At 51.1% G+C, this 17144-nt stretch overlaps 1 long non-coding RNA gene across 1 annotated transcript; it reads right to left on the reverse strand.

Annotated features, from left to right (window-relative positions):
• Nucleotides 1-4332: 4332 nt before the first annotated feature.
• Nucleotides 4333-12348, reverse strand: LOC144316365 (uncharacterized). The gene is made up of 5 exons (XR_013382298.1): nt 11759-12348; nt 10730-11544; nt 7788-7893; nt 6132-6193; nt 4333-5226 (listed from the first exon to the last, which is right to left on the reverse strand). It is a non-coding gene; the product is annotated as an uncharacterized LOC144316365 (long non-coding RNA).
• Between the last annotated feature and the right edge of the window lie 4796 nt (nt 12349-17144).

A 17144-nucleotide genomic window follows, 5' to 3' on the forward strand; every position in this document is an offset into this window, starting at 1 on the left:
GGGCTGAAGGCGGCACTAAACCGCTGGGCCACCCGGGTTGCCCCCTGGGCTGCTTTTCGTCTGGGAAATGAGACATCCCCAAAATAGCAAGCATGAAGTGACGGAGGTTCTAGAACTGAACAGAGCTCTCATACCTCCTTCCCAGGCAGTCTGACAGAACTAGAAACCCAGGTGACAGTAACTAGGACCCCAGGATTCACAACCTGAGCCAAAGGCAGATGCTCAACCACTGAGCCACCCAGGCGTCCCTACTTCTCTAGGATTTTCAATTCCATTCTCCTCCTCATCATCATTCCCCCTCACCCCAGAGAGGCCAAAATTGAGGCACTTTCCTTTAAGATTAACTTCTGACTTGTAGAAAATGGGGATCAATTCTGGTGTTCTTAGGACTCCTTTTTTTTGCGGGCAGTCCCAGTGCAGTGTCTTACCAGAGGCCTGTTCACAGGCCCAGGCTCCTGGGTGGGGCTGCAGCCACTGACACTCAAGCCCAGTGGTCCCTGCACGGGCTGTGATGCTCGCAGGCCTAAGCTCACCTCCGCCTTAGCAGAAGCAAGGTGAGTGACGCCCCACAGGCCCAACCTGTAGGGCCCCCAAGTGGGGAGGTGGTCCTCCAAGGGAGACTTGGTGAGGTCCCCATCACCTAGCTCCATGGACCTGGTCTTCCTAAGGCAGGAAAGTCACCCACATTCATAGTCTTTGACCTTAGTGTGATCAATTCCCTGACTTTATTTGACCCTGGAGGTAGGGGCTGTCCCAAGAGCCACCGGCACAGCCATATCATGAGAACACAGGAGATCAGAGTTGACTGCTTTAGTTTTCTAAGCCAAATCAAAGATCTGAAATCATACAGCGGTCTCTACCCAGCGAGGGGCGGTACGGTTACAGCTGGTTCCCAGCCACGGGCTGTGTGAGGCCTGGCAGGGTGAGAGCTGGGAGCTTCCACTTCCTCGCCTACAGAAGGGGGATGAGAATCTCTACTTTACGGAGTTGTTAAATAGACAGCATCACCTCATTCCTGGAACACAGACAGCCCTGAATTCATCTTAGCTATGATTATCCTTTAGAATCGCAAAGCTTTGGGGGCCTCGGTCATTCACTGAACAGTAGTCATGAATGCTCAGAAGATCCATGGACCAGGCCAGGTGCAAGCACCAGGGAGCTGGTGGTGGCAAGACCTTGCCCTCACCCAGGGCGTCCAGTGGGCAGACAGGTAATAAACAAAGAGCTGTGCGTGGTAGGCACTCAACAAATATTTGTTGAACAAGTTGCAAAAATAGATGTGTGGTGAGTTTATAATGGGAGCATGCAAGGTGACGGGCGGGCAAGGCTCGAGGGGCTCCCCCAGCCCAGGCCTCCCTGTGGACGTGATGCTGAAACAGAGTCTCACGGAGAAGCAAGATCTGGCCAGGTGCCTCTGAGCAACTTCAAATCAGCATTTCCTAAGAGCTTAGTTGAGCTAGATCATTACTGTTGGTTGAGAGGATAAATCATTTCAAGTGTTCAAGGTTCGGGCCCAGATTGGGCCCAGAGATTACTTTTCTAGGTCTGGCAAATTTCCATTCTCTCGCCAGTAACATTTTTTTTTAAAGATTTTATTTATTTGACAGAGAGAGAGAGAACACAGGCAAGGGGAATGACAGGAAGAGAGAGAGGGAGAAGCAGGCTCCCGGCTGAGCAGAGAGCCCTGGCCATCCCCGGGCCCCCGGCATCATGACCTGAGCCAAAGGCAGATACTTAACCGACTGAGCCACCCAGGGCTGCTCACCAGTAACTTTTAGCGGAAAGAAGCTATGGGGCAGGGTTCTTCCCTTCTCGCTCTTTCCCTGCGCCCGGCTCTGCCCCTCACTGGGGAATGAATGCCAACAATGCGGATGCAGTCGGGAACAGTCAGGCGTCTTCTTGAAGGCTAGCTTTGCACAAACTCCCTGGCACTCACACGTTTGAATTATTCCACGTCACCTACGAAGCTAGGAGTGATCGGAGGTACAAAAGTCTACAGCCAAGAGCTGCCTTTGTTGAGTAAGATGTCGTGTGGAGTCTCCAACAACCCCATGCGAGAGGCCCTGCTGTTACCAGCCCGACCTGATGCAGAGAAAAGTTAAGTACCTTGCCTAAATCCACACGGTCAGCAAATGGCAAGCCTGGGATCCAAAACCCACATCTGGCCCCAGAGTGCTGGGGCTTCACTCTTGAGCTGTTGGCTAGTGTGGCCCTAAGGAATTTCCTTCCCTCACCTCGGAGTTCAAGTCTTCCATCGCGACAGGGACATTTCCCTACAGAGATGAGGCTCATGGAGTCTCATTGTACTGATGGATCAGAGCGGTCCCCAGAGGAGACTGTAAAGACTGTAAAGAGCCCTCTCTTGTACGAAACCATGAGCGCGAGCAGCTGATCTCTGCCCTGGTGCTCCAGATGCTGGGTCAGCCACAGCCAGCAGAAACAAGCCTGAAAGAAGCATCCGGAAGTGTCAGAGGCATATTAAGGGCTGGATCAGATGGGCTGCTTTCTGGGCCCTGATCTATACGGAGCTCAAAGCAGCACTGAGATGAGCATGGGACCAGTTAACCCAGATTTCTACACATGTCTTTTCTCATAACTGTGATGTGAAAGTTGGTCGAGCTTCTGCCAAAGAAATCAAAGCCACTTAGGAGGAATAAAATGTTTATTTGTCCCCGGCCTACTGATCTGTATTGAAGTCTTCCCACTGCTGCTTGGTGCCACATTGCTTAGATCACCACCCCTGTGACTGAGTCACATGAAGTGGGCAGTGCCCTCTAGACGTGCTGTTTACTGGTAATAAGTGATTTATCATCTCGATTTAAGACACTTTCACGTATCTCCTGTAGCGAGCTGTGTTGGTTGCGTATTGCTTTAGCTAAGGGAAGGCGACGCTGCTGTACCAAAGACATCCAATAATGATGTAGGACAAGGGTCAGTAAACTTGTTCTCTAAGGGCTCAAAGAGTAAATATTTTAGGTGTTGTGGGTCATACAGTCTCTGTCGCAACTACTCAACTCCGCCACTGTAGGGTGGAAGCCACCACTGCACGATATGTAAATGAATGAGCGTGGATGTGTTCCAATAAAACTTTATTGGAAAAAAATAGGCAGTGAGCCACAGTTTGCTCACCCGTACTGCACCTTAAAAATGATAGCAAATTTTTTTCTATTGCATGTAATAGTGGTGATGTGAGTGGTCTCAGTTTTAAGGGCAATTATTTAAGAACCCAGATTCCTGGAGCACCTCAGTGGTTGAGCATCTGCCTTTGGTCCAGGGCGTGATCCTGGGGTCTTGGGATCGAATCCCTCATTGGGCTCCCCACAGGGAGCCTGCTTCTTCATCTGCCTGTGTCTCTGCTTCTCTCTCTGTGTCGCTCATAAATAAATAAATAAAATCTTAAAAAAAAAAAAAAAAGAAAGAACCCAGATTCCTTCTGTTGAGTTGTTTTACCATCCCCCAGAAACTATGTCTTCCTCTGCATGGTTGATGCTGTGGGACAAAGTAAAAACATGGAGGAGGCAGGCTTACTGCCTTCAGGCTTTGGTCTAGATGCACATCAAGACCTTCTATTCCTGTTCCACTGACTAGTACTTAGTCCTGAGTCACACGTAATGGCAAAGGAGGCTGGGAAATGTATCTGGTCATGTGTCCAGGAAAAAGGGACAAGGAATGTTGGAAGATGGCCAGCAGCCTCAGTCACACCCATCGGCCTTTATTTTTCCTTTCCTTTCTGCCTCCACCCTTCCAGGTAATCCCACTCTCCTCCTTCCTCCCCAACACCCCCTCCCTCATCTGGTTTCAGGGAAGTGGACTCCACCCCTCCGGTGGAGGCTGGCCTGACTGGTCTAAGATAACCCCAAGCCTTTTGTCACAGTGATGAGGTCAAGAACTAGGCCTAAGCCAATCATTGCAGAGCATTTTTCCTGGCCATAAGGATGATTTTTTTTTTTTAAGATTTCATTTATTTATATGAGAGAGCTAGAGAGAGCATGAGCAGGGGGGAGAGGCAGAGGGAGAGGAAGAAGCAGACTCTCTGCTGAGCAGGGGGCATGACATGGGGCCCCCTGATTAGGACCTGAGCTGAAAGCAGACGCCTGACCCACTGAGCCACCCAGGAGCCCCCAGGGATGACTTAGGACTCAGAGACCGTGACCCTAATCAGAGGGTTGATTTGTTAGGGCACCTGAATAAGAAGCATCCTTTCCTTTAAAAGACAGCCCCTCTCTTCCAAGTGGTGGGAATCTTGAGGCCGCTGTCGCTATTTTTTTTTTATTTTTAATTGTGATAAAACACAACACTAAAATAAATCTAATAAAATAAATAAATTTTAAATAAATTTGTTAAATAAGTAAAATAAAACTTAACATCTTAACCATTTTTATGCGTACAGGTCAGTGACCTTAAGTACATTCACATTGTTATGCAACCATCACCACCCTTCATCTCCAGAGCTTTTTTTCATCTTCTCGGACTGAAACTCTGACCCCCATTAAATAATTGCTGCCCCCACCTCACCGCCCCAGCCCAGCCCTTGGCAACCGCCGCTCTATTTTTTTGTCTCTGAATTTTCCTAGTCCAGTTTCCTCAGGTAAGTGGAATCACGCAGTATTTGTCCTTCAGTGACTGGCTTATTTCATTTACGGTGTCTCCAGGCTTCATCCCTGCTGTAGCATGTGTTCAGATTTCCTTCTTTTATGTGGCTGAATAACATTCCACTGTTCTGTACGTTCACCGTGTTGTTTATCCATTTATCTCTTGATGGACTTGGGCTGCTTCCAGCTGCTGGCCACTTACTCACTGCAGCCGTTTTACTTCTACAAGACGAACCAGCTCGACCCTGAAGCCAAGGCATGGGGGAAACACAGTGAAAGGGATTTGGTGAAATGGAGTGGAGAGACTGGATCCAGCTGATCCTGAAGCCTGCCTACGACATCTGGATCAGCAGATCTGGGAAATGATGGATTTTGTCATCGTTGAAGTGAATTTGGGGTTTCTTATGGCCATAAGTCACCTCAGTGATGCATCTCCCAAGAAGCTGTCTGGTTTCATAACTGCAGAGGAAAACAAGAAGGAGCAGAACCACAGAAAAGTGGGAAATATTTTGCTGACACAAATGCCGGGGAAAAGTTTTAAAGCACGTTTTGAAGATGATTTTGTAACTCAATCTATGCTCGCTACTTCTCTCCTGGTGCGTGTGAGTCACCAAGGCTACGAGTGATGGAAAGACTGAAAAGAAAGACAAATTCAATTAGATTAAAATGTTTGGTTACAGCTAGTATATGTCACAAATCCCTTCTTTTGACCTTTACAGAAAGACTTTTTTTTTTTAAGTTTGTATTTCTTTATTTGCCAGAGAGAGAGAGAGAGAGAGAGAGAGCAAGCAGGGGGAGCAGCAGAGGGAGAGGGAGAAGCAGGCTCTCCACCGAGCAGGGAGCCCAACGTCAGGCTTGATCCCAGGACCCTGAGATGATGACTCCAGCTGAAGGCAGACGCTTATCCAACTGAGCCACCCAGGTACCTCTAAAGAGAGACTTTTATTGAAAAGAAAAATGAAGCTTTCTTAAACTCTGGCTAAATGAATATCATGTGGATATTTAGAGAAGGGGAACCAAGTTCTGAGCCTACCCAGGGGCTCTCACACGGGCCCATCTGCCTCAACTGTGGAGGAAGGTGGAGGGTTGGGGCCTGTAGGTCGCCTCTGAGTGGAGGCACCATTTGGAGGAAATGTCCTTAACTCGTTGGCAGCCCAGGGGTCTTTCCCAGTTAAGTGACTCTGAAAATCTAACTTCTCTGGGCCTCTGTTTCCTCGTCTATAAAATGGGTTTACTGCTTTTCCTATCTACCCCACAGGGTGGATAGTGAAACTGAGAAGCGCTATGCAGATTTAAGATTCCTGGAGGGAAAATATTAACCCATCTTGTGTACGAAGTTCAGCAGCCTTAGGGTGGGGTGGTAATCCCTCTTGCAAACAGCCGGGCCTGCCCTTTAGACTAGTTTGGAAGCCCAGCTGCCTGAATGCCTATGGAAGCAGCTGATGATTGCATGTGTCTGTCAGGGAAGAGATGGGCCCCTGTTCTCAGATTCCCCTCCCATGCTGGTGAACCCTGACCCTGGGGCTGGCCCACACTCACCTACGTGGTCCAGTCGGAGCATCTGCAACTATCCCAGGGGATGCTGTCCTCATCTGGGAAACCTGGGAAAATACAATAAATAAATTTTAAATAAATTTGTTAAATAAGTAAAATAAAAGTAACCGAGGCTCAGAGGACTACACACCCAGTGTCACACAGCTCTTGAGCGACATAGAACAGATTGGAATCAAGAACCTATCTCGGTCTCTTGGAGCTTTCCCTGCTATTGCTTTATTCCGCACTGCCTTTGTCTCCAAACCCCAGACTCCTTCTCCTGCCATGTCCCTAGGTCTTGGGGGGTTCCCTCCTTCTGCCTGCCAGTCTGTGGGCCTGGGCATTTTGGGGTGGGGGGAATGGAGACCTCCAGGAGGAGAGCAGATTCCCATGAGTGGAGAGACAGGGGTTCCAGGGACATGTGTCATCTCATGAGGCCCTGGCTCTGTGCTTGGTGCTCCGCTCTCTTGCCTGCCTTTTGAGCTGCCTGTAGGAATAGACGCAGACACTAAAGAGGTTGGATTGTGATGGCTTTTCAGTAAAATAATTCTCCATTTATTGGTTCCAAAGAAAGAGGACTCCCCTGGAAGGTAAGAATGTGTATGTGGGTGGGAAGGGAGAGCCAGAGGTGCAAGCTGCCTACTTTCTTGGGGTGCGGGGACTTAATGGAGCCCTGGGTCTAAGGGCAGGGATGCTACCTCGATCACCTTGGTGTCCAAAGCTTGTCAGATATCTGGCGCACAGCACATGCTCAGGACGTGTTTGTTACAGGGGTGAACAAATGATGGTGTTGTGAATGACCGCCCCATCCTGCCTCTCCTCCTGTGCCCTCCACAAGGCACCTGCCAGCTTATACCCGCCCCTCCTCAGACACCCCCCATCTCCCTCTAATGTCCTCCCACTGCCCACCTGACCTGCCTGAGTGCATCGCCCCTTCCGGCCCCACCTGTGTGTCATTTCCTCTCCCTGGTGGCCCATCCCATGAAAAATGTCGCTTAGCTGCCTATATCCAGATAACTCTCCTTTCTGGCCTCAGCTCTGCTGTCCCCTACCCAGCCACTTGACTAGGTGGGGCAATTTGGCTCCACCTTTGTCCTCCTTGCAAAAAATAGTAACTCTCTTGAATTCATGTCCTTCATTCAAGGTGGCCCCTGGAGAGAGACTTTGGTGGTCAGCTGTCCAGAAGAGCAGGAATGAAAGGCACTGCCTGTGCAGTGACCCCTGGGCCTTGCCCAAGCAGAGGTGCCATGTGTCCGCTCTGGTGGTCTGCAAGAGGGAGCTAGCTGTCAGGCACTCCGATCTCTTGGGTGGGAGATCCGAGTGAGAGGGTGCCAAAGAGCTGCTTGGAAGGTAGGGCTCTGTGAGCCTCTGTGACAACTCTAGCTCCTGCCCTTCTGACTGGCCACTCCCCTGGCTTTCTGTAAAGTTCTCTGAAAGTGCCAGAGATGCCTCCTATTTGTCCCCAACCAGTCCCCTCTGCACAGTTGGCCACAGCCCCCTTCCCACTGCTACCCCCTCCAGGGCTTTCCCCTGAGCTGCTCCTGTCACCTTCTGATGGTCCCAGCCCCTCCCGCGTCCATCCTTTCCAGGTTTGGATCCCGTCCAGCAGACCTTGAGCTCTCCCTGGGTCTCCCTCCCACCTTCATTCCTAAAGTACTTCACCTCTTTCACATGCGTTTCCTCACTGAGGCTTCACCAAATCCTCAAAACCACCTGGTGATATTGTTAGTGTCTTACATAAGAAGCAGGAACCCGCTCAGACCAGCTCCTGTAGGAGGAAGAGGTTGTTGGAAAGATTCATCTCAGAGTCCCAGACAAAAATGCAGCACAACTGGATGACTTGTGAACATTCTAGAGGGGACTGTGAGCACGGCCGCAGGGGCTGATCTTTGCTATGGGGTCGGGGGCCCCACCTTGCCTCCTTGCTGCCCTGTGTGTGCCTATGAATTTGCTTCCTTGTGCAGCGGTGGTTGCACTCCGGACCCAGGGGAGCGAGTTCTCAGGCTGCTCTCCATTATCAATCTTTCAAGATTTTGAAGTCAGAGTGTGATAGAATAAATTCTCCCCCACAGATGTCCACCCCCCACCCAGTGATTCCACTCCTAGGCGTGGATCCAAGAGAAGGGAAAACAGATGTCCATGCAGAAACTTGCAAACAAATGTTTATAGCAGCCTTACCCATAAGAGCCACAGATGGGAACAACCCAAACGCCCATCAGTGAATGAATGGATAAACAAAATGTGGTCTCTCCATACAATGGAATAGTACTCAGCGAATTAAAAGGAATGAAGTACTGACACCAGCTACAGCCTGGATGAACCTTGAAACCATTATGGTCAGTGATATTAGACACAAAAGACCATGTACTGCATGAATATCATTGATATGAAATGTCTAGAGTAGGAAAATTCTAGAGAGACAGAAAGTAGATCAACAGTTGCTTGGGGCAGGGGGCAGGCATGAGGGAATTTAGAGGAGTAAGAGCCAAAGGGTATGAAGTTTCTCCTTTAAAAAAAAGATTTTATTCATTTGAGAGAGAGAGGAAGCATGGAGGGGAAGAGCAGAGGGAGAAGGAGACTCCCTCCTGAGCTGAGAGCCCAATGTGGGGCTCGATCCCAGGACCTGGAGATCAAGACCTGAGTCCAAGGCAGAGGCTTAATCATCTGAGCTACCCAGGCACCCCTGAAGTTTCTTCTTGAGGTGATGGAATGTCCCAGAATTCACCGTGGGAATGGTTGTACGACTGGGTGAATATACTAAAAACCATTGAACCTTTTAAACAGGTGAACTGGGATCCCTGGGTGGTGCAGCGGTTTGGCACCTGCCTTTGGCCCAGGGCGCGATCCTGGAGACCCGGGATCGAATCCCACGTTGGGCTCCCGGTGCATGGAGCCTGCTTCTCCCTCTGCCTATGTCTCTGCCTCTTTCTCTCTCTATGTGACTATCATAAATAAATAAAAATTAAAAAAAATAAAATAAAATAAACAGGTGAACTGTATGCTCTGAATTGTGTCTAAATTTGTCAAACAAACAAACAGAAAGGATGTGTGCAAGAAGGATGGTAGACGAGTCTGGGTTACCCAGGTGGGTTTAACGTAATGGCAAGCGTCCTTATAGGAGAGAGACGGGAGAGAGTGAGAGACAGCGACAGAGGGGGAGAAAAACAGAGAGAGAAGAGATTTGAAGATACTACGGCTTTGAACTTGGGAAAAGGGCCGTGAGCCCAGGAACGGAGGCAGCCTCTCAGAAGCTGGAAAAGATAAGGAAACAGATTCTCCCCTAGAGCCTCCAGAAGGAGGTAGCCCTGCTGACTCCTTGATTTTAGCCCAGTGAAAGCCATTTCAGACTTCTGATCTTCAGAACTGCAAGATAATAATGTGTTATTTTAAGCTGCCAAGTTCGTGGCAAATTGTCGCAGTCGGAAATGAAAGTAAAACAGAAAGTTACAGAGACAAGGTCAAGCGCTGGTGGGTTTTGGAGCTAGGACATCAAGTTGGGCCAGTAAATGTAGAGAAAGCAACATTGCCTACTCCAGGAAGCCTTCCTGACCTCCCCCTCCCACCTTAAACTATTGCAGAGGTCTCCTCTGGGACCCTACACCACCAGAGCCACCACTATTACTGCCTGGCAGCCCTTGATTACCTGTCAGTTTCCCTGAGTCCCATGGAGACCTCCCCAGAAGGCAGGATCTTTAAGATGCATTGTTGCATCTCCAGTGTCTGCCACATTGTAAGTGTTCAAGTGTTTTGTTTTGTTTTGTTTTTTGTAAGATTTTATTTATTTATTCATGAGAGACACACAGAGAGAGGCAGAGACACAGGCAGAGGGAGAAACAGGCTCCATGCAGGGAGCCCGACGTGGGACTCGATCCCGGGGCTCCAGGATCACGCCCTGGGCCAAAGGCAGGCGCTAAACCACTGAGCCACCCAGGGATCCCCAGTGTTCAAGTGTTTGATGACCAAATGACTAAGGCCCCGGAAGCTTAGAGATTCTGAAGAATAACAATAATACCCGGTGTTCATTGCGTGCTTGCTGCGCCAAGTGCTTTCTGTTCATTTACTTACTTAATCCTCAAATCAATCCAATGAGCCAGGCGCCACTACGATCTCCATTACACAGAAGAGAGAAAAGACGTTCAGGGAAGGTAAGTATCAGGCCCAGCCTGCCACAGGTCTGCCCAGCGCCGGGTCTGTGCTCTAGACTTGTGCTATGCTCCACGTGGTTACTCGTATTTAAATTCATTGCAATTAAGTAAAATGTAAAATTGCGTTCCTTGGTCACACTTGGTTAACATTTCAAGCTCCCAACAGACACCCATGGCCAGTGGTTTCCATACTAAGCAGCACACATGTAGAACATGTCATGATCACAGAAAGTTCTATGGCACAGCATTGCTCTAAACTGCCAAGCTGCAGCCTGTCACTCTATCAAATAAAATATGGCATTTCAAATCCTTGATTGCCTCGAAAGAAATGAAAGCAGACTTGACGCTTCATCTTTCCAAGACAGGAGTATGGAAAAGCTTGTGTCTCCTGGGTCTCGTGAGAGGTGGGGCGTCTTACTGGAATGTGCAGGGTAGATACAGGGTAACTCTCCCCCTTACCTGAATAGATCTGATAAACACGGCGACGCCCACGGGGAGGGTTGTGTGGCTGGATTACAGCGAGGCCTCTTCCAGCTGACAGCTCTGTCCTTTAGAGGCCCTGCGAGGGTGGCCCTGGGCCTCATTCTTCTCTCCTCTGATAAAGCAGGCCTCAAACATACCCTGTGTCTGCACAGATCCCATATCCTTGTGCTGTAGCCAGCCTACTAGAAGCTTCCAGAAGCACAGCATAAAGGAATACCACCACCACCACCACCACCACCACCACCACCATCACCACCAACAATAATAATAATAAAAACATTTTAGGGAGTGCCTCCCGTATACCAGGCACTGCTAAGAGCTGGCTTGTAGGCATCATCTTAGTTAATCCTTGCAGGTAGATATTTATCCTCAATTCACAGATGACAGCTGAGACCTGGCAAAGCCAAGGTCACACATAGGAAGTGACAGAGCTGAAACATGAACTCTAAAATGTCTGAGAAGAGAAGACGTCTTGTGTGACGTCTACACAGTCTGGGAAGTCTGTCCCCTAGATAGTTTCCCCTGGAAACTTCGCAAGAGGGAAGTGAGGGGAAGAGCCAGGGCTTAGCAAGCGTGCTGCCAGCCCTGAGTGTTCTCCAGCCAGACGCAGGCCTGTGGCCTTGGCTGCTTTCCCCCTGCGGAGGGAGCTGAGCTGTTGGGGGCTGAGTGAGCCGCCAGCAGAGATCGGCCCACTTGCCCAGCAGCAGACATGGGGGTGCTCCTAGGATCCGGGCCCCAGATGGCCGTCCACCCTCACTGTCTTCTCCAGAGGCCAGGACACACGAGTCCACCTGCGGGGGAGGGATAGAGAGGTTTCAGGGGACACCCCCCACCCCTCACTGACCCACTCTGACCAGAGGCTCTGCAGCAGGAGGGGAAAATCTCAGGATAGCAACACGGCCTGTGGTTTCTTGGGGGAAACCACAGAAGATTCAGCTTGGGATGGCAAAACCCACAATCCCCACCACACCGGGTGTGGCCCAGGAGCACCTTGGCTGCCAGTACCTGGATCGGCACAAGACTCCACTGGCGGCATCTTCTTGTGGCCAGCAGCTGTCTGTCTGTCCGTAGCTCCTGGAAGGGCTGGCGGTGCTGCTGGCCCTGGGGAGGGGACCATTAGGGCGAGGGTGAGCGGGGGATACCGGGAAAGAAAGTTTCTCCTTGTGCCCGCAGCATACTCCCAGCATGATGCAGAGACATGGTTTCTTGGCCCGAAGAAGGTCCCAATCTGACCCAAGAGGCATGCCCCTTCCCTCAGGCCTCCCGATCTTTAGAAAGATCCTGAGCTCAAGCTCTGCTCCCATGAGGGAGACAGGGTACCTCCAGATGGAAGCAGAATTGAGAGGGAATCCAGGGGTCCTTTCTCAGACCTCACCTCCTTTGCAATTTCTGCCAGTGGGTCTCACCTCCCAAAGCAAACGTCTGGGCAGAGCGAGGCCCAGTCCCGAGGCCGGTAACGAGCCCTGGGTGCTTCGGCCTGTTGGAAGGCAAGGAAGGTGCAGCTATTTTCTGCATGACCTCGATTTCACTCGAATTGATCACCGTAATCTAACTTTACAACATGTCAACACTCTCCTCCCCAAGACTCCTTACCCTCTGGCTGGGAACCCCGAATCCACTCTTCCGCAAGCAAACGCTGATGTACTTTCCGTCTTGGTCTGGATATTTCATATAAGTGGCCTCACACAGGGGCCCCTGGGGGGCTCAGTGGTTGAGCGTCTGCCTTTGGCCCAGGGAGTGATCATGGCCCACATGAGGCTCCCTGCAGGAGGCCTGCTTCTCCCTCTGCCTGTGTCTCTGCCTCTCTCTCTTTAATATAAAATCTTAAAAAAAAAAAAAAATAAGTGGACTCACACAATATGTAACCTTCTTCCGTGTCTTGGCTTCTTTCACTTGGCACAATGCTTTCAAGGTTCATCCATGTGCTAGCACGGGTCAGTACTTCATGCCTTTTTCTGGCTGAATAATAGTCCACTGTATACATCACATTTTGTTTATCCACTCCTCTGTGGGTGCGCATTGGGGCTGATTCCACCTTTGAGCTATTATGAATGATGCTGCCATGGACATTTGTGTGCAAGTTTTTATTTAGACCTTTGTTTTCACTTCCCTCAGGAAGGAGTTCTGCTCTAAAGGGGGAAAGATTATGGTGGTAGCAGGTTGGAGAAGTGGGACCAAGAAGGGTTTAAACCAAAGAAAAATCTATTTTTAAAGATTTTATTTATTTATTCATGAGAGACATAGGAGGCAGAGACATAGGTGGAGAGAGAAGCAGGCTCCCTGAGGGGAGCCCAATGTGGGACTCGATCCAGGGACCATGACCTGAGCCAAAGGTACATGCTCAACCACTGATCCACCCAGGTGCCCTCCCCCCCAGATTTTAAGATAGGAGGGAGTGAATCCTGCAGAGAGGGGGAAATACTGCTAGAGAGGAAGGGTGGAGCCTGTCTGGAACCCCATCCTCAGAAGGCGAGAGAGGTGGGCCCTGGTGCGTTGGCTACGACGACAAGTGCCAGCACTTCTCAGAGATGGAAGGGGAGGCAGGGTCTCTGGGAAGCGAGGAGGTGGGAGCTTCGGGAAGGCCTCTTTTACTCCCAGGCCTTTCTTGGTTATCAAGTGTGACAACCTGGGACACTGTTTCTCCTCCTCCTTTCCCTGCCTCTCCTCTCGTTCTCTTTCTGCTCCAGTTGGCCTAACCACGGCCAAAGTTCCTTTCCTGCTCGTAGACCCTTCTATCTCTCGGCCCCAGGATTTTCTCCATTCCCCTGGCTCTCTCCGACACAAAGACTCACTCCTCTTTCTCCCTCCGGGGGTGATCACCCCCCAAAGTGCCAGCCCCCATCATCAACCTCCCCCAGTTCTCCATCAGGCCTCATGAAGTCCCCCGAACCCCAATTAAAACTAACTCCTGCTTCTCTATAGCTACTCTGCCAGGCGTTGCTCACCCCCTTGTTCGTGGATTCACTCATTCAGCAAACATTCATGGAGGCCTCTGCAGGTGGGTGCCAGGCACCGAGCTAAGTGCTCCATACTAGCTTGGAGTCAGTCCCACACCAAACCCTTGGATCAGTGTTTCCCCCTTCTCTCTTGGGCCCTCACCTCTTCCCCCCCGCCGCCCACCCCCACCCCCAACCCTCCCCTCCCCCCGCCCCGGGGAGATCACCTGTGCATGTCTTCCTGGTCAGAGGCATAGGCTATGGAGAGAGAAAGTCAGGGTTCAATTCCTGGCTCTGCCAACCTATGTATCTTTGAGCAAGTTCTTAACTTCTCTGAGTCCTTGTTTCTTCGTGTCTAAAACGAAGATGATAATCTCGATTTCATAAGATCATTTTGAGGGTTAAATGTGAGAATGCGTTAAAGGGCTTGGCACAGTGCCCAGCATAGAGTGAGCATTCAACACACATCAGCTGCTGTCATGACCATTGTCCCAATTATCATCATGTAACTCCTCTGATCAGCAACATTCAGTGACCCCTCCCTCTTTTACAGTAAGGGAGCTCTGGTTCTCTGGCCTGCACTTGGAGACTCATGACTTAGCCATGCAGACCCAGAGGCTCCTCAGCCCCCACCTGAGCTCTCTTCTGAGGTCAGCAGTGTTTTCTGTTCTTTCCAAACCTACCATCCTCCTCCTCACTCCCTTGACTTTGCTTGACTTTGCTTGGGGTCTGGGTTGTTGGCTCCTGGTGAAAATTCCAGGCTCTTCTTTCTCTTTCGTCCCTATCCCACCCCCTCCATGACACCCCCCACCCATCCACCCACCCACATGAGTGGGTATTGACTGCTGGCCTGGTGGGGGAGGCTCTCCCAGCCTCATGGTGGGTGAGTGCTTAGATGGGGCTTTTGTGTTCCTTTGCGTTTTTACAAGGCCAGATGACAGCAGAAATGGGGATGAGTGGTTGGATCAGCTCTGCGTGTTGCTCAAATAGGTCTTAGGGCAACTAGGGACTTAGTTAATAATGTAATAAAAGACATGTATATGGGGGCCCCTGGGTGGCTCAGGGGTTGAGCGTCTGCCTTCAGCTCTGGTCATGATCCTGAGGTCCTAGGATCGAGTCCCCTGCAGGGAGCTGCTTCTCCCTCTGCCTGTGTCTCTGCCTCTCTCTCTGGGTCTCTCATGAATAAATAAATAAAATCTTACAAAAAAAAAAAAAAGACATGTATATGTATGCAAGTTTTATGGCTGTGTCTCCTGCCAGCATTGCTGGAGGAAGAAGGAAACAAACATGCTTCCTTGTATGTTTGGATGTTTCCAGGAACATTTTTTCACTTCATTTCTATAATAACCCTGTACAGTTGCTATTGTTCTCACTTTGCAGCGGAGAAACCGAGGCCCAGAAAGGTTAGGTGACTTTCCTAAGGATACACGGCAAACAACTCGTTACATCATTAATTCAAACCCGGGCCTTTGGACACCAAGCGCATTTGTGTTATATCACAGGGGACTCTGGAAGTGGGGGTAGGCATGGGGGTGGGCATGGGCATGTTCCACGTGATCTGAGGTTTTCTGAAGCCTGCTGACTGATCTTGAGCAAGCTTATGAAAGGCAAATGACACCAGAAGCCTGTGCAGAAAACTCTACTCATTTCTTTCCTGATATTCCTGCAGGTGAGTTGGAAATACAGAATTCTTTTTTTTTTTTTCTGGTGCAACTTTTTTTTTTTTGGTGGTGGTGCAAAATGGTGGTTTTATTAAAGCACAAGGATAGGGCTCATGGGGAGGAAGAGCTGCTCAGAACTACAGAATTCTTAAAACTCTGTTACTTGTCGTGGCTGCCCCTAAGTGCCCAGGACAGAGCCCTTCCCAGCCATTCATCCCGTGCTGAGACCTTTGCTTGCTTCATACCTCCCGGTGCCCCAGCTTCGAGGCTTTGGGAGGGCGAGGAAAAGGATGGGCCTCACTCCCTGAGATGAGAATCCTGAAAGGCCATCTATTTTTTTTTTTTTTTAAGATTTTATTTATTCATGAGAGACACAGAGAGGCATAGACACAGGCAGAGGGAGAAGCAGGCCCCATGCAGGGAGCCCGATGGGGGACTTGATCCTGGGTCTCCAGGACCACGACCTGGGCTGAAGGCAGATGCCCAACCGCTGAGCCACCCCAGGGGTCCCTTCCCTGGCTGGGGCCAGGCCATATCCCAAACCACCATGTGGATGTGTAGCCAGGGGAGCTGCGATTAAGGCCAGCACCCTCCAGCCTCGTTCTGGCCAGGGCCACACTCTGCAGGCCTGCTGAGCTCACCCCCAAGCTGGCTTCCGGGCCCTCCTCGCGGCTGGCCGCCTCCCTGGCAGGCCTGTGGCAAGGACCCAGCGCCAGGGGGTACAGTGGGGGCTCGTGGATCGCCCCTTGCTGAGGCAAACTCCTGGGGAGGAGGCTCAGGGAGCTTCCCACCCCCCACGGACCCGCGTGGGCAGAGGGGAGGCGGCCAGAAGGGCTATGGCAGCTGTGACCCTGAGGCGGCCTGGAGCAGCTCCACTGAGCTCACCCCCACCTGCAGCACCCCCTCACCCCCACCCCCACCCCCCCGCGCAGGAGGCTGGGCCCTGCCTCACTCTGTGGGCTCTGCAGCCCCGGGCTGGCTGGCGTTGGCACAGCGGCTACCATTAACAGTGCTCCCACGTCTGCCCCCCACCCTCACCCCCAAAGGTCTGAGGGTCAGATGCACTGCTTGGCTGCAGCCCTACTACCAAGACCTGGTTGTGGGGGATGTTGGGGTTTGGGAGAGGGTGTGCTCCTAGAGGCACATGTTGGGGCACCTCGGTTTGTTTCTGTGGTAGGTCCGCACAGAAACCTCCAAATTCTTCTTTTCCCCTGAAGCCAGAAGTGTTCTAGGGTCCATTCCCCAGCTATTAGGTCACCAGTCTCCAGGGACTGGGCAATGCTGCCGCTTCCCATAAAACGAAGCTATAAACTATTGTTCTGCCCTCCTCTGGCTGTAGGCCCACAGCTCCCAGGGCTCGTGCCTCTCAAGGCCAAGGTCAGAGATCACCAGTGAGCTCAGCTGGGAACCTCCGTGGTCTTCACACGGCTACCTACCCCCTCTCCCCAGCCTGGGTGGGGGGCCTGGGTGGAGGCTGGGAGCAAGGGATGAGCCTGAAGAGGTAGAGGCAATGCAGGGTGCTGGAAATCATTCTTCTCATTTTCAAACGGGGAAACTGAGGCTGAGCAGTAGAATGGCCTGCCGAACAGTCACAATGAAGGTGGTACCTGGTGCCGGATGATACCCACCAGCTCCTTAGTCTCACCCGCACCTCTAAGGCGCATAAATCATCACGCTCGTCTGCCAGGTGAGGAAACCCAGGCTCAGGGCTGCAGGTAACCCCCCAGCGTCACACAGCACAAAAGGGGAACGTGGATTCCACTTCTGGCCAGCGGCGTCCCTCCCCTCTCCGGC

The sequence above is a fragment of the Canis aureus genome, chromosome 6, assembly GCF_053574225.1.
Source record: "Canis aureus isolate CA01 chromosome 6, VMU_Caureus_v.1.0, whole genome shotgun sequence".
NCBI classification, from domain to species: Eukaryota; Metazoa; Chordata; class Mammalia; order Carnivora; family Canidae; genus Canis; species Canis aureus.